The sequence below is a fragment of the Coenobita brevimanus genome, chromosome 79, assembly GCF_032717465.1.
Source record: "Coenobita brevimanus isolate Jiangsu-jjx chromosome 79, ASM3271746v2, whole genome shotgun sequence".
NCBI classification, from domain to species: Eukaryota; Metazoa; Arthropoda; class Malacostraca; order Decapoda; family Coenobitidae; genus Coenobita; species Coenobita brevimanus.
In genome coordinates this window covers 11,872,992-11,896,004 of record NC_137032.1, presented here as the reverse complement: position 1 = coordinate 11,896,004, position 23,013 = coordinate 11,872,992, and positions in this window count along the sequence as shown.

The window sequence follows — 23,013 nt, the reverse complement described above, 5'->3', positions numbered from 1 at the left end:
ATAAATATGGTAGATTGCTTGTAGAGAAAGGGAAAAAGTGAGCAGATGGAGAGAACACTTTAAGAAATTGTTAAACTCGGAGAATGAATGTAATACGAGTATGAGTGGCTGGGGAATGGCTGGAAGAAGGACGGAGATGAAAAAGAAGAGATCAGTAGGGTGGAAGTATTGGAAGCAATGGAGAAAATCAAAATGGGGAAAGCACCAGGAATTGATGGAGTGTGTGGTGAAATGCTGAAGGACGGGGGGGAGAGAGTAGGATTGGCCTGGAAGGAAGGTAGAGTCCCGGATGATTGGAAGTCAGGAATAATTATTCCCCTGTCCAAAGGAAAAGGGGAAAAAGAAGTGTGTTGTGATCAAAAGGGGCATTTGTCTTCTTAGTGTAATAGGAAAACCATATGGTAGGATACTTATTGACAAAGTTAGGGAAAAAACAAAGGAGTTGATTAGAGAAGAACAGGGAGGTTTTAGGAAGGGAAGAGGTTCTGTAGATCAGATTGTAATAAAAAAAAATATTGATAAGGCACCATTGCCTTAGCCACCAGTGTAATAACGAAAAATATTGATACCTCCAGTGTAACGCCGAGAATTTTAGAGATTATAGAGAAATAGGGTAGCATGATCTTATTTGAGATTATATCGCTTTATGAGAAATGAGGTAGCGTGATCTTATTAGAGAGGGTTTATGGGAAATGTGGTAGCGTGATCTTATTTGAGAGGGCGTGAGCAGTTAGATATTAGCACACCTTGCAGGCCACTCAATCTCGTCTGCACCACTCCTTGGAGGATAGCAAAATTCAAACCTCAAAAATGACTTAACCTAAGATCGACTAAATATTAAAGAACTGAGATACAGATTACTCTTCAAACTGGGAATGAAGCCAAACAAAATATAATGAGGATCTTTATCAACAGGAATATGAATCTTCTTAAACTGAATATTCAAAAAATACTGTTACACACTTTTCAGACATATGAATCTTCACGAACTAAATTAATATTCAGTAATGAGGATTTACAGTATAACTCCAGAAATATGTATCTTTACACACTAGATTTATATCCCAAGTAAACCGATACACATGGATATAGTCCCGTGGTCTCTGATGGACTCGTCGGGAAGGAACCTAGAGATTATCACCAAAGAATATTCTCTAAGACTAAATACACGATAATTGAAGGATCTTATACAAACTAGACACAATAATCAAAATGACCAATAATCAAATGGACCGTAATCAAAAGGACAAATGGACCAGCCGATATTTGCTTTGATTCCATGAACTAAAAGGAGGGGGAGGTGATTTAGTGTGTTAGATGTTAGGCCGCATCTAGAATGCCCGAATCCTTGGAATGCAAGCCACGGTCCTCCATAACTCTCGTCTGCAATGATGAGGAGAGGAACAGCGATCTCATTATTCAGCACAAGAAGGATCAGGGGAAAGTATCACTAATTCAACTCACGAACGTATATGATGACTTAATACACGAGGGAGGAAAAAAGGGGGGGATATGAGAGCTCGGACATTAACCTACAACGATGAGGAGAGGAACAGCGATCTGGCGCTTGGTGCTGTCCCCTGCCTTTTTATACGTGACCAACACAGTGTTCAGGGATCGGCTGAAACTTTAACTGATTACTTTATAATATTTCTGTTTCTACTCGATCTCCGAAGAATATGAAAGATACGTTTGCATACAACATACGTAGAAAAGTGACTTACGATGTTGAAATTTTTGTAATAAGCGTACAGGAACTTTAATCATAATGAATCCAAGTTAATTAAGAATTCGACAGTTTTATTACCCATGTCGGTTACATACCTACGTGGCTGTAAACAGGACTCAATAACATAAATTCCGCGCTTCACAATGATAATCTTCAATATTCTTACTTCAGTCAACTCTCAATCACCACTGCATAGCTCAAAAGGGGAAATCTATCATCTTCGGCAGGTAAATCTCTAGATTAGAATATAAAGGATGGCATTTGCAATTTTTAATCTCTCCTAAAATTTCGCGGTCACACGTCTATGTTGGGGGAAGAGCTGGTCCATTTGTATAACAATTAATCATATTCACATTAATATTTGACTTAGTTCTATCAATAACAGAATCATGTTCAGATTATGAATATCAACTAAGACTAAACTTAAATATAAAACTTAACGGTTAAATTACGAGTTATACCTACAACACTTAAGATTACACTTACAATACAAGCTTGTACTAACTTGCACTAATACTTAAGATTATGGCACTACAAGATATTCATCCTAAGTATTTTGTGGAAAAATTTCTAGAGAAGGGAAGGAAGTTGTATGTGGCCTTTATGCATCTGGAGAAAGCATATGACAGTGGAGAGACAAGGAATGTGAAACCTGTTAAGAATAAATGGAGTAAATGGAATGCTGATGAATGTCGCAAAGGGTATGTTTGAGGGCCCTAAGCTGCAGGGCGTGTTGATGGCGAACTGAGTGAAATTTTCTGAATGTTCGATTGAAACAGGGATGCACCATGTTTCCATAGCTATTCAGTCTGTATATGGATGGAGATTTAAGAGAGATACAAGATAGGACAGTGGATGTTGGAGCTATGCTAATGAGAAAGGGCGGCTTTTGGAAACTCCGTCTTCTGCAGTTTACAGACGATACCGTATTGTTAAGTGAAGACGAACGGGAACTGCAAGGCTTGGTGAATGAGTCTGCGAGAGTGTGTATGAAATGGAATCTAAGGTTAAATGTAGGGAAGGGTAAAATTGTGGTCTTCGAGAGAAATGAAGTAACTGAATGCACAGTGAGGGTGGATGTTAAGGAATTGGAAAATGTGAATGAATTTAAGTACTTTGGTAGCGAGATGAGAGAGGATGGAAGTTTCGAGGACGAAGTGCTTGCAAAGGTACAGCAGGGAAGAAAGGTTGCAGGTTCTTTAAAAGCAGTGATGAGAAATAGGGAAGTGAGCGTGGAAGTGAAAAATGTGCGGCATGATACTATTGTGATACCAAATCTAACATTTGGCAGCGAGGTTTGGACCTTATTGGAAGGACACCAGTCAAGAATGAGAGAGTTATTTAACAGGAGCATGTGCAATTACATGGAGAGACAAACTAACAGATGAGTAAGTGAAGGAGAATTGTGATGTAAACATGGATGTGATAGAAAGTGTTAGGAGAAAAACCCTGAGGTGGTTGGACCATGTGGAGATGGTACAAAGTGAGAGATGAACAAGGAGAGTTATGTGAGTGAAGTGGAGGGGGGAAGGGAGGGGAAGACCGATGAAGTGGAGAGGTATATGACAGAGTGGAGTTTGAGCTGGGTGGAGGGCAGCGAAATGGCAGCCGACAGGGAGACATGGAGGCGATTTGTCTGTGGCCACCCTTTACGGGATTAAGGCGTCTGGCTATACAGATAGATGGCTAGATTGACAGATAGATAGATTTGCTACTTCGGCCTAATTCCCCAAGGACGTATTCCCAGTGGACCTTTTTTCCCACACAGACCTGTTCATACACTGAACCTGTTAACACTGTAGATCTGATTTCCTTCATCCACAATGAACACCCAGCCACCCATCCGGGTCATCATTTCCACCCATACACCCTGCCTGCCCACCAATCTGGGCCACCGAAATGCCCACCCACTTATCCAACTACCATGCCCACCCACTCATCTAACCAACCTGTTACCCACCCACTCTGCCGACCTTGTTACCCACTCACCCTGCTCTCCTTTCCTACCCACCCACCGATCCATCCACCCTGCTCACACTGCCCACCCTAACCTGCTAATATTTTCCTCTCTTCCCAACCCACCAAACTCACCCTGCTCACCAAAATACACACCCACATACCCAACCCACCCTTCCACTCACCAACTTACCTGCTCCACCAACAAGATTACATTCAAGTTCGCACACACACACACACACACACACACACACACACACACACACACACACACACACACACACACACACACACACACACACGAAAATTTACTTAACTCAAAAAACGGACCACACCTCGTCTGGCTGTTAATTCACTTATTCACCCTTTAAAATTTCTGGGCTTCAGTCCGCAAGCAAGACCGTCAACACAAATGCCTTTGAACTGATTACATAATTTTTCCAGTACTGATGCAATTTAGCCCTTATATTAATTCCTGAGGTGACCGTATATCAAATTTCATATTATCATTTTTTTTTTTCTCATTGCCCATGCCTAGCTTTCTTCACATATTCAATTACAGTCTTAAACCATCTCCCTCACTTTCCATGTTATTTTTTATCCTTTGACGTATTGTGAACGTATTTCACATATCTGCTCGCACAACAACACTGGTTTACACTAATCCAAATGACTTCGACAATTCTATATCATTCTGTACTCCTGCTAGACACGAATTTCAAACACTCCCTGAAGTTTTACTCTTCTAATTATTCCTCTTAGAGAGACATCCAGAATTTCTAGGTCATAATTCAATACACATTTTTTTTTTCATCACACGAGCTACATCAATGCCTAGGCATCTAGTGAACTTGATGTCTTGGAAATGTGCACAGACGCTATCTTCGAACGGCAAAATGTATAAATGAAAGCTGTTCATCCAAACAACAAATTACTCTAGCCCAAGCTTTAAGCCGACCTTAGCAGCTATTAACACAGAAAAGCTTAAAAGAAAAATAAAGCATTAATAGCAATAACAAGATGCTAAAAAATTATATACATACAGGTAGATGATTTCAATAGAAAAACAAAAAACTATCAATCATGATCAAAATAAACATAAGAGGTAGCCTACACATTTCATTACTTCAGCACAGAATCCATGCAACCCATGTAAATTTGTTGCACCACTCACACTGTGTAATTAACAAACGAAAAACATCGAAACACTATAGAATATGCCTCAGCAACATGCAGTTACCTCCATCTAACACTATATAGTTATGGAACACACACACACACACACACACACACACATTATATATATATATATATATATATATATATATATATATATATATATATATATATATATATATATATATATTTTACTACCATCGAGAACCTCTAGCCAAACTTCATCTTCATGAACCCTCATCAGATATTCATCCCACGGAAACTGTACTTGTCAGAGACATGAGTCTACCTTTTGCAAGTCCATCTATCCATCTTTCATTAAAACATAAAATGAAACTCAGGAACCGTCCAATATGCTTTCATAATAACAGTCCTTCACCCCACAAAACACTTACTCACCCCACGCATCTCACTCTTGCAACACAGACAATCCTTCAACATAACTTCAAAACGATACCTCTCCAAACGCCTGGAAGAAATTGCCGGTTTCATACATAACACAGGTGTCATTTGGAGATGAAGCTAGGGCCACAATAACAACACTCCTAGCTGTGTCCGATTTCTCAGTGACTGTTGGTCGTAAGTTAAGTTATAATTCCACCTTTGTGTGGTTGGTGCGTTCTGTAAGTGGATTCCGCAGTTTGTCGAATGCCTAAATACAACTGTGGCCGTGGGATGATATTGGTGAGCGTGATGGACTAAAGAAGGGTGGCTTCATTGTATACTTATTATTTGTGTTTCAGAACGATTATGAAGAACCTTCAAGGGGTTCACGTATTCCCTAGTAATCTTTATATTCAAAGATCGGACAAATGTGACAATCCACAAATATGGGTTTCACAGTCTACTCAATCATACCGATTAGCGTCGAGTGCGACTCACGGTCTCCACATACTTGGTTAAACATACGAATATAATATCTTGTTTCAGTCAGACAATTTTACTCAGCTCAGCAGTCACTTCGGATTGAAATTAGATTCACCCTTCATTGGACCCTTCCTAAGAAACAGATCTCTTTTGTGTTAATGTAATTATCTTGGAGTAGCAAGGGAAAAAAAAAAAAAAACGATGAAAGACGTCCTTACTGGACTTCTTTCATTCATGTCAATTCACTTTATTCTGTCTACAGTACTCTGCGCACCGACATCAGCGGTGTAATTTCCAGTGATGTCATGCTAGACTTAGCTTTCCTATTTCATATCGAATTTGAACATTTATACAGTTTGATTAATCCACATTCTTTGGATTCTCTTGCAACATCTGCTGCCATAGTCATTAATCTTCTTGATCGTAAGTTGTACATAAATACTCTTTACCATAAATTGTGCATAAACATTCTTGATCATAAGTTGTGCAGAATATTTGTTTATACCTATATCTCAGCCCGTGCAACTACCAATCACTTTAAATCGAAGTACAGTTGATGCTAGCTAAAAACGAAAGTAGCGATAAACGCTCCGTGATTATAAATCATGTGCTGTGGTCACTATCACAGAAATTCTTGAGGATTCTTTTTGAATAAGGTCCATCAAATCGTTCCCTGTTCCAGATAAAGACCTTCCAAGAAACAGTCGCCTGTCATCCCGTCTCTACTTGACATTATGTTTCGTTCTTGCACTTTCCTCTCTTTTTCGTTAAAGAACAAGATATTTAACTATTCTACTGCATTAGAATAAAAGTTCTTAAATTTGCCATAAAATTACTTTACTCACACTTATCTAACATAACAGTCTAACATAGCCTAAGAATAACATAAAATGAATCGTCGGTGTACTTATACAAGTTCGTACAGTAAAAGCATGAGGCAGGAGATGGCTAACGTTATCAGTTCGAAGACATCGTACCATTTCCGTGAGCCCATATCCGGATGGAACTAAATGCGTCAGTGAGGTGACTGATAAAGGGAACATTCAGAGTGTTATAATACTTTTCAATGAACTTTCATGGTCATTAAAATCTAGAAAAGGAGATTTCCAAAGATCCTGTCATATATATTGTCGGCTTCAGTTCTGCTTTACTATTGGATCAGCCCAGCGAGTAATAACAGATCATATGACTTTGTCTCACATAGAGATTCCACGCTGACAGTTTTGACTGACTGTTCCAATCGTAACCTGGCGCCGCGACAATGGGGTTATATGGGGCCGAAAGTTATGTACATTAATGAATAAAACAAGAACATGAACGAAAAACCATCGTAAAAATTAATTAACTGATTAAAACAAAAATAAAAGGAACCATAACAATTATAAAGCGTTACTAAAGACAGTAAAAGAGAAAAACAAGAAAATTATTTAACAAAACCAAGAAAACATTGTAAAACACTAAAAAACAGAACAATAATAAATCTTATACAGAAGCCCTGAGTGTCCGCACAAAGGAGAGGGCTCCTCCACTCGTTGAACAGGCATCCCCATCAAAGCATCGATGAAAGCTGAAAAGGCCCATCACCCGCCCAGTGCCCAGCCAGGTACTGACAGCTCAAATCCCCAAGGCTGGGGCATTCAGTGAGTACATGCCGAACAGTAAACGGGATCAAGAAATCCTCACAGAAAGGAAGGGGGGACCCCTCCATTAAGTAGCCATGAGAAAAACGGGTGTGACCAATATAAAGACGGCACAAGAGCTGTCTCCCACCGGCAAGACAAGCCGTGATAACTGGAGGAGCCCAATGTCAGACGAATGGCATGTAACTTATTTGCTTCCCCTGCATCCCAGTGCTCCTGCCAACAACACCGAACCCACTCATGAACAACAGGGGGAAAGGTCTGAAACAGGAAGCTGTCCCAAGACAGCAGCAGGACCAGTCATGGCTATCTCGGCCAGCAAATCAACATTTTCATTTCCCAATATCCCCACATGGGCTAGGACCCAACAAAACTCCACCTCACGTCCATGGTGCTTGAGGAGGAAAAGCCATTCAAGAATTGCAACAACCAACAAGATGAGGAGAGGCTAACGAGCACAAGAGTAAAAGTGCAGCTTGAGAGTCACTATATATAGTAAAAACACTGTCCTGGTGGGAAAAAAATAATTTAAATGCTAAAATAATTGCACATAGCTCTGCAGTAAAAACCGAAACAGAATCTGGGAGACTACTGTCACAACAAAGTAGTGGAAATACAACCCGGTATCCCACACCAGAAGAAGACTTGGACCCGTAAGTAAATACTGGGACAGAGCCTCTTTGTCTACTGAGTGTTCCAAAAATTCATGACAAAGGTACCCAAGTGGGGTGGTATCCTTTGAACTCTCAGAATATTTACAAAAACTCACTGCAAGCAGAAGCCAGAGAGCAACCCTCAAAATCCGAATGGGACAAATTGAAACCGAAGCCAGACTGAAATTGGTCATTGCCTGTTGAACCCTTTATCCAAAAGGATGAGGCATGCGAGGGTGATGGCTAAACTAAAAAGAAAAGGATTGCCATATCACACAGGCACTGGTCAAAGAATCAGAGAGGTGAAGAACACTGAACCAACAATGATTGTTGTTGCAGGTTCAAGGGGGGGACACCAGCCTTCACCAACAAGCTTCAGCTCAGTGAGGATTGAAAAGTATCCATGGCAAGGTGAAGGCCAGCATAATGTACTGCATCTAAAGCCTTTAGTCTGATGGTGTAGCTGATGAGTAGACCTCACACCCACAAGCTAGCTTGGATCCAACAAATGTTTGATATAGATGTAGAAGAGTCTTATGATCAGCAACTATGCAAGCGTGTGACAGGACCCTCGGCAAATTAGGTGCATGCATACAGGATACCTTGAGAGCTTCCAAATGAGGAAATCAAACACTAGGCCACGAAATCTTGTCTTCACACATTGCAGTCTCCTGCCAGCTAAGGTTAGGTCAGGATCTGGGAGAACACTCCTAATCCTTCATAAGTGCATGGAAACGATCTTAGATAATTATAGAAAAAGGAAAACCATGGAAATCTGCCTAGGCAGATACCTTATTCAATGCGACTTGTAATCTTCTCTCTACAGCAGGCATCTGAGAACCTGTATACCAAATAGCCAAATCATCCACATTGAGGGAAGAGGACACTACTACTGGCAATGAATTTATATTACCATTAATTGCTACTGCAAGAGAAGGCACACTAAGGACGCTCCCCTGAGGAACTCCCTTCTCGTGCACATGTGGCACAGAGAAAGAGGAACCCACAGGAACAGGAACCTTACACGATCTGTAAGGAAGTCTCTGATTAACACTGGTAGGTGACCATGCATAACAAAGGCATGAAGCTGTTGCAAGATGCCATAGTGCACAGCTGTGTCATAAACCTTTTCTAAGTACAAAAATACAGCAACAATATGTTGAGAAGCAGCAAAAGCCTCACAGATCGGAGTTTCAACTCTAATAAGGTTGTCGGTAGCACATCTTAGTTTCAAGAAGCCACTCTTTGAGGTGGAGAGAAAGCCACCCCTCTCCAGAAACCACAAAAGCTGAACAATGATAATTTTCTCAAAGAGCTTACACACACAGCAAATCAAACTGATTGGACGCTAACCTGAATCATTAGAAGGATTTTTCCTTGGCCCTGGAATGGGAAGGACAGTAGCCATCTTCCAACCAGTAGGCAGACAATCTTCATTCCACACACTATTAACCCGCCCTGTCCTGGAGACGTGAATTCACGTCCTCACATGATGTGCACTCATATCCCGGAGACGTAAATTAACACGGCAACATTGCGAGGACATTGCAAGGTCGCTAATTTGCACAATTTTCAATTTTCGTGAGTGATTTTTGGCACGTATACACGGGACACCTTCCTCTACAAGATGCCAGGTAGGGACAATGCCTTACCAAGCATGACCTCCTCACCCCCCTCCTGCATGACCTTTTCTCAGCAATTCACCTGTTATCAGTGACCTGGCCAGTAAAGCCATGTCATGCCACGGTACGAAATTCGGGGCCAGAGTGATTCCCCAATCGATGACAATGTGGAGGACAAACATTAGAGGAAGAAACAGTCAGAAATGATGATCAGGTAATGTAGCAAAAAAAGGTCAGGAATGGTGATGAGTTAGTGAGTGAAACAATGCTTTTAATGCCTATATTACTGTTTGAAAACCAATATACTCTCGTACTACATATAAATTCGCACCAAATAAATAAATAAATACCGTTTATGAGTGGTGTAGAATAGTTATCCTCCCATAGAACTCGTTTTCTTTGCAGCCAGCCTGATAGAAAACCCTGTAAGGTTAGGAGGTACTCCTACCTGGATCGAGTATTTTAAACCTCAGGTGAGCGATTTCTCTATGAATTTTCGATGTTTCTCACCAAAAGCGGATGTTTGAGCCAAAAAAAAAAAAAAAAAAGGTCCAAAAATGTCGGGACTGGGGCATACCACTGCCCAGAAAACGTTGGGATGGGGCGGGTTAAAATGACCAAATGAAAAGTCAAGAGAAGTAGGAGGGAGATGACGAAGCATGGCATAATGAAGCTCTTAAGACCCTTAAGTAGTATCTCTACACCCCAAAAGAGCAACACGAAGTTTTCTGGCAGTGAAATCAGTATTATAAGGTTGACCTCCACGAGAACGATAATCAAGACTCGTTCTCTCCTGACGCAAAAGAGTAGCTGCAGAACCTAGATGGATCCTTGGCAGAAACTGAAGAAAAATGTGTCTCCATGGCAGAAGCAACCGTCAAAGGGTCGACTAAAATCATCTCTTGTATCTGTAGAACAGCAGGGGCGGACAAAGGAAATCTGCCTGAGAACTTCCTCACCTTCTTCCACATCAAAGGCAGAGGGGTGGAAGAAGTAAATGTTGAAACATATGACCTCCACGAACTACAGTGTGCAATTTTTTAAACCCGCCAACAATGCGGATGTGCTTTCTGAAATGTAATTTTGAAGAAGAGAACATTTTTACTGATTCGAAAGTGATAGGTAGCAGCTTTGTAGGCCTTCCTTGCTGCAGCAAAGTCCTTATTCCATCAAGGAACAGGTCTTCTTGAAAAGACCTCAGAAGTTCTATGATTAGAGTGAACCCTAGCCAAGAATAGAATGGAAGTAAAAAAATTCATTAACATCATCACCAGTTAGGAAATCATAAACAGTACCAGAAACCTCACTGAGCTCTGCAAATAAAGACCAGTCAGCTGTGTCAATACACCAACTTGGAACACGGGTCACAGGTATGGCATGGGATGACCGGACCACAACAGGATAATGATCACTACCATGCAGATCACTCAAAACTTGCCAAGAAAACCCATTAGCACAGTCAGGAGAAGCAAGTGTGAGACCCATGACAGATAAAGTACTTGTCTGGATATGCAAGTGAGCAGGGTCCCTATTATTGAGGGCAACTGAATCATAATTCTCAAATAGAGAAGCAACAACCTTCCCATAAGGGTTACAAACAGTATTGCCCCACAAATGATGGCGTCCATTAAAATCTCCAAGGAGAACATAGGAACACGAGAATTGGTCAACAATGCATTCCAAAACTGCAAAATCTAAAGGTACAGGAGGAGGAAAATAAACACAACTAACAATATACACTTTCTCCAAGTGCATTTGAACTGTAACCACCTGAAAGGGAGACCATAAACCAAACACAGTACAAGGTACATCAGTGCGAGTTAAAATGACAACTGCCACGATGACCACTAGCCAGGGGAGGAGACATATGGAAGGCAGCATACCCACAGTGGGTGGGAAAAGGCCTAACACTTACCATTGTCTAATGCAAATAGCCACAGAGGGTTTTAAAAGTACTCGGTAGGAGTTGGAACTTCTCCCAGTTAGCCATGATACCTCGACAGTTTCACTGAAGCACAACAGGCACAGAGGTAACCATTATTATCTAGGGATCTTGAGTGGTGGGTGACGAGATCCACCAGGATGTGGTGCTTTATCTGAAGGGCATTAATTGGCTTTGCCAGACTCATAGTCAATCTTTCCTGAAGATGGCAGCTGGGCCCGGGGGATCCTTATAGGTAAAGGGAGCACTGAAATGGTCCCTGATGAAGAGGTACCAGGAGGAGGTGGCATCTAAGCCACAGCATCTGTCACCTCCGCCTCAACAAGGGAGGTGCAGGAGAAGCAGGACAAACCACCTGCATACCAGACTCTGTAGCAGAAAGCTTCGTGCACGGTATCTCATTGAAAAGGGACTCTGATGATCCCCAGACACATTTTGATGTAGGAACTTCAACCCCTTATGGGCGAATGATTTATCAGTTATACAACTGTGTGGGGCGGCATATTTTTGAAAAAGTAAAGTATCAGGGAATAAGCCTAAACATGCATCAATCGATGAAAATGGATGAAAAACGAAGGTACGAGGTGTTATTTATATGGTAATACATCTCTTCTGGCTGTAGGAGAAGGGGAGGAGTGAGGGCAGGCATCTTATCACCAAGCTAGCAGACTCTTCAGTCATTTTCTTTTTCTTCACCACTGGACACTAAATTTATCATTTATGCATTCTTTAAACTGTTCAGTGTCTTCATAATCTTATGTATGTGTTTTCTGGTTTACTTGAACACTTATAACAATAAAACTTATCTACTTATATTCTGTTTTACTTGAACACTTATAACACTATAACTTTACGTACATATATTCAATTTTACTTGTTTCAAGACTTGGGTGGGTAGAGGGTGGGACAGTAGATGACAAGGATGCCATATCACCCAAATTTACCAATAAAATAGGACAGAAAATGGCCGAGCGCTACATAATGATGCTCACCTCCTCACATGCAGATGTTACACGTCACCTGCGTGTTAGGGGTTAATGGAGCTACCAGATTCACAGACACTGGCCACCACCACAGATGGAGCTGCATCTCTTTTCTCAGTAACCTCTGATTCACAAGGAACAGAGGATTCCAATGACATTGTTACTGCAGCAGGAGTCATAGTCTGGGTTTGTGCAGCGCAGAAGGGGAAACAGAAGTGGGGAGGGTCTGCCTAGGTAGAGTAACAAGATTAGAGACAGAAGTAGTTGACCTAGCATGCAGGCCTGGTGTAACGCTACTTTTAATACCTGACCGAGAAGCCCGCGAATGAACAGATGCAAATGAAACACCAGGGTGGACAAACATCACAGAGACATGTTCCTTTGCTTCAGTGAAGATTAACTTCTGTGCATGGAGTGACAATTTAAGGAGGATGCATCATGTCCGCCACCACAATTTACACAGGTCACAGGAACATGACATTCCATCCCATCATGAGCAGCAGTCCCACAAGACGTGCAGATTGCTGGGAGGCCCTGAGCTGGGCTTCTGCAAGAGTGGCTAATATGACCAAATTGCTGGCAGTGGAAGCAGCGACTAGGTCTAGGGCTGTATGGTTTGATACGATATCTGTACCAGACTGCATGAAGGACATCAGGAAGAGATAGTAAGGTGAACATGATTTTTAGGGAAGGGGCAGAGACCATAAGCCCATTAATTCTTTTCCTGATACGTTCTACCTTAATTACATGCTGGTCAGCCAGCTCCTTAAGAAGTGTCTCGTCAAATACCATTAGCTCCTTGGCATAGATAACCATTCTAGACTGATTCATTGTAGTGTGGGGTGTGCAAGTAACCAGCCAACCAGTCAGGGAAGATAATGTCTGAAGCCTAGTACTTTGGTCAGATCAAAACCTCCGTCGTCAAAGTACCTTCAGCCTGAGGGACAACCTTGGGTGGAGAGCCACATGCAGTATCTAATTAGTGGTGAACCTGAAAAATATTCTGCTTTCTCAGGTTCACATCTTCTTGGCTACGAACAATCAAATACTTATTACAAGCCGTAGGGACAGATGACGCCAAGGGATTCCCCATAACTATTGGGGAACAGTGATGAGACTCACCAAGAGGGGGCGTTTGCTGACTGCAACCACGGAAACGCTCCAGGGTCACCACAAGAGAGGAGGGAGAGACCAAAGAATCAACCAGGAGCGTGTCAAGATCGGTACCAAAAGATGTAGTCATGGCAGATGCCATGAGAAGTGCAAAACAAACTTCATTTCCCCACCCCTCACCCACCATAGAGCCAAACAAGGGGAGGTCATGTGCCAGGGATAACACCACTTGCTACCCCAGAGGTAGTGAGGAAGTATACGCCGGGAACCACTGGGGGACCAGGGCAAGGGTGACTCCAGCACGATAGGAGCTACCAAGCCCCCTGGTGCCCACTTGACCCTACCCTGCACATGACCAACCAATTGACCTGGTCGGGCCTAACCAGGCAGCCCGTTTAGCCAGAATAAGGGACTGAAGAGGTGTTTTGCTTGCTGCAGGGTGCAACGTGAAGCATCACTCAACCACCATTTCTCCCAGCTCCCAGCATACTGGACGGCACACACGACAAACACGTGGGGAGACAAAAACAACACCCTAGATGGAAAAAAGGCAGGGATGAGCAACATCACCGGCAGGCCTCCTTTACCAGTGATGTAGAGGGTTGCTTTGTCCACGAGGTAGACAGATGCTGAACCCTACGAAGGTAGGCATGCCTCCAGAGTACGTGGCACTGCCAAATACACTTCAAGCCCCGCCAACGGATCAAGGTGGCCCCCTACAGTGAGACTGATAGTTATGTTAGACCAACATTAACGAATCACCTGTTTTCGTGATGCATTGTCTACGGTTGTTAAATCATATGAAAGTTACATTATTCTAACCTTCAATTATGGTCTTATATCAATTCACAAATATTATGTCTTATAATTTAGACATAATTCTCTTCACTTCTTATTGCAACGTTCTATAATGGCAAGGCTTTCGAAATAAAATACAAGCAATCGAAAATAATGTACAGTAATAAAGTTTCAGCTTGTGACTGTGTCACTAATGCAGTCACATAATGCAGCAGGCTAGTTTGTTATAATGGCACGTGCAACCTCTTATCATTTACACAGTCGTACAAACCTCGAAGTTCGGTCCTTTTGCAAAAAAGTTGAGAATCCCTGCTTTATTTTTCTTTCATTTTTAGTTTTTACTATGACTGGCCTTTTATTTTACTGTCTTCTCGTCTTGCCTTCACTTTTTTCCCCTCTTACCACTCTATCTCCGCATTTTTCATTCCTCTTACGACTTCGCCCGACTCTCTCTTCTCTTACCCCTTCATTTCATCTTTCTTATTTCTTTCCGCCTCAGCTTCCCCTCCTATCATTACACACCCCTTCGTACTGTCCCCTTACCGCTTTACCTCCCTTTCAATCCACTTACTTCCTCATTCCTCTGCTCTAGTCTCTTATCTCCTCATCCTCTTCTTTCTATCCTGCTTCATCCTCATTCTCCTGGTTCTGTCCTCTTACTGCTCCACTTCCCTCCCTACAAATATTTCCTCTATCGTGTCCCGGTTCTTGATGGCCAACTTTAAAGCCTGTGTAAGTGGTGGCTGGGATTCCGAAGCAATCCTCCCGCGGGACGTTATGAGGCGGGGTGGAGGCGGCACTACATTGTTGTCACATTATGGCCACCTCAGACATTGGTAGTGGGCGACGTGGAGGGGGAGTGAAAATGGGTAAGATAGGAGGGAAAGAGAGATGGGTAGGAGTAAGGAGGAAATGGAGGGGAAAGATACCCTTGTCAGATGTTACGATTCCTAGACTGGGAGAGTCCATATGGAAAAGGAGTTAGAAATCGCTAAGTATGAAATACTCAAAGAGCAAATATCTCCTAAAACACCTGTAAAATTTATGATTTACTGCATCCGAATCCAATCCACTTCAAAACTGCCCGCTTTTCCACCACATTTCATTGAAATCCAATAACAACTTCGATAGATATCTTGTACACAAAGAGACTGACACGTACGAATACCTAATATACATCGTAAATCGTTGATGGTGGAAACTCCTTCAACACAGTGACAAGTTTCTCGTTTTATTATTGGTCCCTCTAGACTTTTTTATTTATAAACAGCTTATAGGCTCTTTGGACTACATAAAGTGTCCACTAACCCCTTCACTATAAAGGGGCTCTCCTATGCTGACTAAAATGGTCTGGAGATAGATAAAATAAAATAAGAAAACGTCATCTACGAGGAATGGTTAAGGAAGAAAATAACAACATAGTATCAAAAGAATTATATTCGTAAAATGATGTGGGTCCAGATTAGGCTAAACTGTTCTATGTTTACAGCAAACATAATTTCATGTATGAGGTTTTAATCACTCCAGGAACCATTAACAACCTTGGGTGGTTATCATATAACCAGCTACTGAACTCCCTGTGGTTTAATGGATCAAACTTCTCTGATACGATGAGATGCACCAGGATTTACTGCGCATATAATGCCGCTTAAAGTTTAGAGACTGGTCTATCTTTGCCTTAATTGTCCGGAGTGAATAGTCTAACCCCTGGCCCAACGCTCTTGATGGGACAAAAACGGGGTGAATGATGATTGGATGGATGGGGTACACAGGGGCCAAATGGAAAAATTCTTGTGCCAATCCAAAGGACGCGAAATCTAACCCAGGCTGGGAGAGGAAAGAGATTGGTAATTTTAATTTCGCCTAAAGATTCATGTTTTTCCACAAGACCTGCTGGCATGCCATAAAAACATTACAAAAATACCATTACACTACAGTAGTCCTGAGAAAGGCAGCCCTAAAATGTACTCTGTAAAAGTGGTACATATATACATTAAAGTGGTGACTCGTGAATTGTGTGGCATGCAGGAGGAATATTGGGCCTTAGGAACGCTCAGAGTCGAATAAAAAAAAAAATGCAATTCCAAAGTCCTTCAACTGATCTGGGAGCCAAACATCTGAATTTGCTCTGTAAACCTTTTGCTGTTTGCACACAGAATAGAATAATTCCATTCCTACCTGACCGTTAACACATCCTCCAAGTTGGGTCCATATTGGATAAAAAAAAAAGTGTGAGTTGACCTTGCCGTGTATCATTGTCATTTAACTGATTGTTCTCAAAATCAAATTCCTTCATTTTTGCCTTGCCCTCAACCATTCCTCAGAGTCTTGTATAATCGGATAAAAGCTGCTTAAGCTGATCTTGTTATGTGACCCTGAATTTTGACTTATTTTTCTAAAAAAAAAAAAAAATTGTTAATTCCTTGAATGATCCGTATTCCTTCCACCAAGGTTGGTCCAAATCAGACCGAAAGTGATATACTGTTCACAAAGATACACAAATCGAACTCTGACCTTGCCCTATGGCCTTGACATTTGAAATATTGTTCTCAGAATCGAAGCCCTTCGTTCCTCCCATACCCTGAACCAGTCACGTAAATTTGGTGTAAATTTGATAAGAATTGTACATGCTGAACTTGCGAGGTCAAACTTTGACCTACTCCTATAACCATGGCCTCTAACACATTGTTCCTTAGTGTAAACGGTCAATCCCTTATCTGACCCACAACAGTTCCTGCAAGTTTAGTTAAAATCGGATGAGAACGTTTTGACTTTAAACTGCACACACACACACACACACACACACACACACACACACACACACACACACACGACGAGTAAAAGATAATACCCTCTGTCGGCCCATGAACGCGAGTATTTAAAATCTCTCTCTCTCTGTTTACACACACACACACACACACACACACACACACACACATATATATATATATATATATATATATATATATATATATATATATATATATATATATATATATATATATATATATATATATATATATATATAGCATGTTTAGGCAAGTAATGAATTCTTGATACCTACACGTTGTACTTTCCATCGCCTCTCTCCTGCTCCAGCTATAATGCCGCCCATATCCCACCTTATCCGTGTAACCATGTTCTTGATCCCTTCCATTCTCCCAGCTATCCACCAGCACTGCCTCCAGACTACAGCTTACTTCCTCCCTGCGGGTCGTTATTCAGTACAGTTTAATTCTTCCTTTTAGGTCGAGGTTCCGTGCAGTTTACGTCTTCTCCAGGTCGTTGTTCAGTGCAGTTTAAATCTTCCCTGCAGGTCGTTGTTCAGTACAGTTTACATCTGTAGGTCGCTGTTCAGTGCAGGTTACGTCTTCCCTGCAGGTCGTTGCTCAGTACAGTTTACCGCTTCCCTATTGGTCGTTGTGCAGGTTACCTTGTAGCTTCTCTCCCACCTTCTGCTTTAACCACTTCAGTCCGGTGACGTATTATATGTATTCTTACTGCCTTCAGACGAATTCATTTACTTTAAGAAAGATATCGCGTACTGTGCGAAGTACTCAAGGCTCTGTTTAAACCTTTTAGTTCCGTAAATCTAAGCCGAAGAAAATCGTCTGGTGACAGCAAGATTGAAATACGAAATACGTCATGGGACTGAAGGGTTAATACACTGAGGCTCGTATGGCTCACTGTGAACGGAGTAAAAACCGTAAGTTTCTTGATGGAGTAAAGCCCTAGGCTCGTAGTCTCGCTGAATTAGGAAGCTACCTAATATCTCTTCCTTAGCGATTTATTTTTGGGCATGGTTGGTTAATATCCTTTTGTACGCTATGTATGCAGATCATGGCGATATTGGAAGTATATATGTAACAGAATAGTACAGTAAGGTGTAACAAGCAAATAAATCGCTTAGGAAAAGGTGATAGGGTGCTTCCTAAGCCCACGAGATTACGGATCTTAGAGTTCTTCCGACCATAATGTAGTTAGTAAAGACGAACCGTACTCCCTTCCATCTTATTTAGGTCATAATGTCTCCATCTCATTCCTTATCATGTTACTATGTACGTGATCTCAATATCTCTTGTCATCCCCGCAGCTTTACCTCAACCCACAGCACACAACTGCTGTTCTCGTTCGTTGTCCGGCCAGTCTCATAATTTCTTTCCCTCTTTCTTCTTTAATGGTCTCAGGTTTCCATGCGTCATACCTAGAAAGCTAAATATAATACTATGCTACGTCTATACTCTAATGTGGCCTAACGTTATTCTCATTCTATTTTGAATGCTGATATGTATAAGAGGACTACCATTTAGATATGTTGCTAGTCACGAAGAAATGCTAGGAACAGGATACAGTGCAAAATTATTGTTGTTTTTCCCATAAACTCACATAAAATGAGCTACAGTAGTGGGAAAATCATGGTCAGGTTGAAGTAATAGAGTATAGTGTTATTCGTGGGTTAATGGCTTTACTGCTAACACTCTAGTCCCTGTAACTCACACCCAGCTGATTAACCCTATTCGGTGCAACCCTTGGCGATTTCCCACACTTACGACCCTAGTATCGTGAAAAGAATCTTGAGTAATATTATTGGTTTGACGAAGTGAAAGGAACGCATTCGGACACGTCGGCGCCGTTGCAAGGCAAGCGCCGCCAAACATATCGTACCGCACCCGCGCGCACTGAAACACACACACACACGTTTAACTATTATCAAATTTAAAATTAAGATAAATATCAAATGACCATATATTTTACCATTCACCAACGCTTATCATGTTTGCCATATATGAAAGCTGTAGGCTATATTTTCAGTCTGAGGGCTGCAGTATCAATAAACCGTTTACTGTTGTCACACACACACACACCGTCCATAACATGGAAGTTGATAGCTTACACATCTTCCTCATCATCAACATCACCATCCTTCCTCCCTCACATTCACCACCTCCCATCTTCCTCACCACCACCTTCTCTCCCTCCATCACCCTCACACTCACCCCTATATTCCCTTCTATCCTCTTCTCCCTGTTTACCACCGCTTTTTTTCTCACCACCATCTCTCTCACTCACTCGCCACCACTAATACTCTCCCTTTCTTCCTCACCATCATAACTCCTAAACCCACTTTCAGTGGATTTACTACTAGGTAGACTAGTTGATGGAGAGGTAGCTATTAGTCAAGGAAATCTAATAATGTAAGCATGTAAATAATTTCTGGTTATACAGAACATGCAAGTATTTTTTTTTATGCAAGAAGGAACCAAAGGGCAGGACCTACAAATTGCTCCCTCCAAGAAAAAAACGACAGCTGAGCCAAACTCAAGATCAGTTCATTTCGAGATGCCTGGACACTGTGTATGAAAGACTGGAGACCGTAGGCAGTAAGAAAAACAGAGATGGAGACAGTTCCAGAGTTGACCTGTTGCATAGATGAATGACTGGAGCAACGGTTAACTCTTGCATTAAAGAGTTGGACAGAAAAGGGCTGAGTTTGTTGCTAAGACGGGTGCTGCGTGCCTGCCGTGGTGGTGGAGGGATGCAAGCAGACAGTTTAGAGGAGAAGTGACCATTGAAGTGGCGAGAGAAAAGAGACAATGATGCAACAGTGCCGCGAAGAGACAGAGGTTGAAGGGAGCCAGTAAGAGGAAAGTTAATGAGACGAAAAGTCTCCGACTCCATCCTGTTGAGAAGAACTGTGTGGGGAGCTTCCCCACACATGACAGCTGTGCTCTACACAGGAGCGAATAAAACCCGTGTATAAAGTCAACAACTGTGCAGGGCCGTGGGTTAGGGCTTCCTGACTAAAACCTCCCTAAGTGAAGAGTCCAGTCCTGCTGTGGGGCTAAAAATGGAAAGTACATGATGATGATGATGATAATACTACCATATATTTCTTTCTAATGACTGAATATAATATTTAGCTAAGCGAGTTTCAGCCACACTCAAAAAAAGTGTGTAACCAGGATACGGGGCGAGGACCCAACTCGCCATGTATCCCACCAACCACTTTCCCCAACCTCCTCCCTTTAGAAAGTAGTTATTTATTTTTCAAATGTCATTACCACTATATAATAATGAATTTATAGAAGTAAAAGATTATTCTTATTAATTAATTTTACACGTGTGGTGTGAGGACTGTGTTGGTGCGTGAGGACTGTGTTGGTGTGTGAGGACTGTGGTGGTGTGTGAGGATTGTGTTGTGAGGACAGTGGTGGTGTGAGAACTGGTGGTGTGTGAGGACTGTGGTGATGTGTGACGATTGCGTTGGTGTGTGAGGACTGTGTTGGTGAGTGAGGACTGTGTTGGTGAGTGAGGACTGTGGTGGTGTGTGAGGACTGTGGTGGTGTGTGAGGATTGTGCTCGTGTGTGAGGTCTGTGGTGGTTTGTGAGGATTGTGTTGGTGTGTGAAATATAATCTATTCGTGAGAACAAAACAGATTCGACCTTCTCATGGACCCACTTCACGTATGACTAAGGAGTGAGAAACAGGTAGACCTTTATCATACAAATGGATGGCGAGTGAGAAAGGGCCGGGGAGAACAAGAGATATATAAGGCAGAAGGCGGTAGATGTCTATCTATCTATCTATCTATCTATAGCCCGACGCTCTAATCCCGCAAAGGGTGGCCGCAGACAAAACGCCTCCAAGTCACTCTGTCACCCACCACTTGACTCCCCTCCCCCCAACTCACCCCCCCTCCCTCATATACCTCTCAACTCCATCCCTCCACCTCATCCTCGGTCTACCCCTCCCTCTCCCTCCCTCCACCTCACCTACATACACCCTCTTAGTCAGTCTTTCATTCTCCATCCTCTCCACATATCCAAACCACCTCAGTGTATTTCTCCTAATCTTTTCAACCACATCCACATCTACCCCACAACGTTCCTTCACTTCTTCATTCGTCAACCTGTCCCTCCATGTCACTCCACATGCTCCTCTCAAGTAACTCATTTCCACTGCTCTCACTCTTGACTTGTTCCCCTCTTGCAAGGTCCACGCCTCGCTTCCATACGTCAGGGTAGGGATCACAATACCATCATGCAGTGACTTCTTAACTTCCATACTCACCTTCCTATTTCTCATCACTGCTTTCAGTGTACAGGAGATAAATGCTTGAAAAGGCATACATATTGCATAATAATTGCAAAATTCCACATCAACAGCCTTGTGCCTTACCTACCTCCTATTCTGCCTGCCCCTCTGTTGTATAATAAAGGTCTACCTGCTTCTCACTCCTTACAGCTGAAGGAGGTCCTTGAGAAGGCTGAATCTGTTGTCACCAATATATTATATAGGTATTTCTAAACCTGAGTACTGCAAATTAAAACTGAAGGGCACAGAGAAATATTTAGTTATAACCAATTATTCAAAGGGCACGGTAGCTCTATCTGCTCATGCCACGCCCCAAGGAGTATTCAGAGCAATGCAATAACAAATATTCAATTATGAATAGTTATACCCAAAACATCATCAATATACAGTGTACATCAATAGTTATTCAGTGGGGCAGTCAATCCCAAAATACCGACAAATTAATCAGTAGACTGTCCTTCTGATGTCAATTTATTAGTAATTTCCCACTGGTCAATCACTAGCCTATCACTGAGACCTTTGTCGGTCAGCCAGTCAGTCTCTCCAGAAGTCAGTCCCTTGATCCTTTGTTAGTATGGTGGTACCAATCTTAAGTGGCGGTTTGGGTGGGGCACGAACCTCTGTACAGTGGTGCCACGTGTTCCATACCCGCTATGTGAACGGCTCTGATATATGTAATAGGCATCACAATAAGTTAAACACATAAAAATATAATGGTAACGTGTGTATTATAAGAAAGAACAGTAAACTGATTATGCGTGAAATATTTATACGGCAATACAGAAACGTGGCATAATTATTTTACAGTGTTGCTTTAAAAAAAGTAGTCACTTTTATTGGCTGTTACCGTATTTCTGGGGTTGGTAATAATGTCACAAATATGATTATAAGATAATGTGCAGGAATATAAGCAAAAATATGCCACTTTCATAGTAAAAAAAAAATATATACATGAAACCCTCGTGAGCGGCAACACTCACACACACCCAGTTCGACCTGGGCATCTGTGAGTGATAGAGGAATAGGCCTGTTTGGGGACACCTCTCAAAAAAAAAACGCGCCAAGACTTTAATCTCCTGGGTGGTGTGGAAATAAAGTCTAATTTACAATATGTACATTATAACGTAAAAGAAAATGACCAAAATGTATCCTAAAATACCACAGACGAGAGAGGGGGGGGGGGCAGACCAGGGGCAGTGTTGAGTGCAGCTGAGTGAGAGATGGAGGAAGGGAGGGAACGAAGGAGGGAGAGAGTGATTGAATGAAAACAAATCATGGCGCCACAACAACGAGGTCATCTGGCGCCTTATGTAAAACAATAATATTTTTAAACATAATTAGATATAATAAAAACAAAATAAAGAAATGAAAGCACAAGTTTATAAGTCACTCATAAAAGAAACAAAATTCCCCAGGGTGACGCAGATCTCCCCAAGGA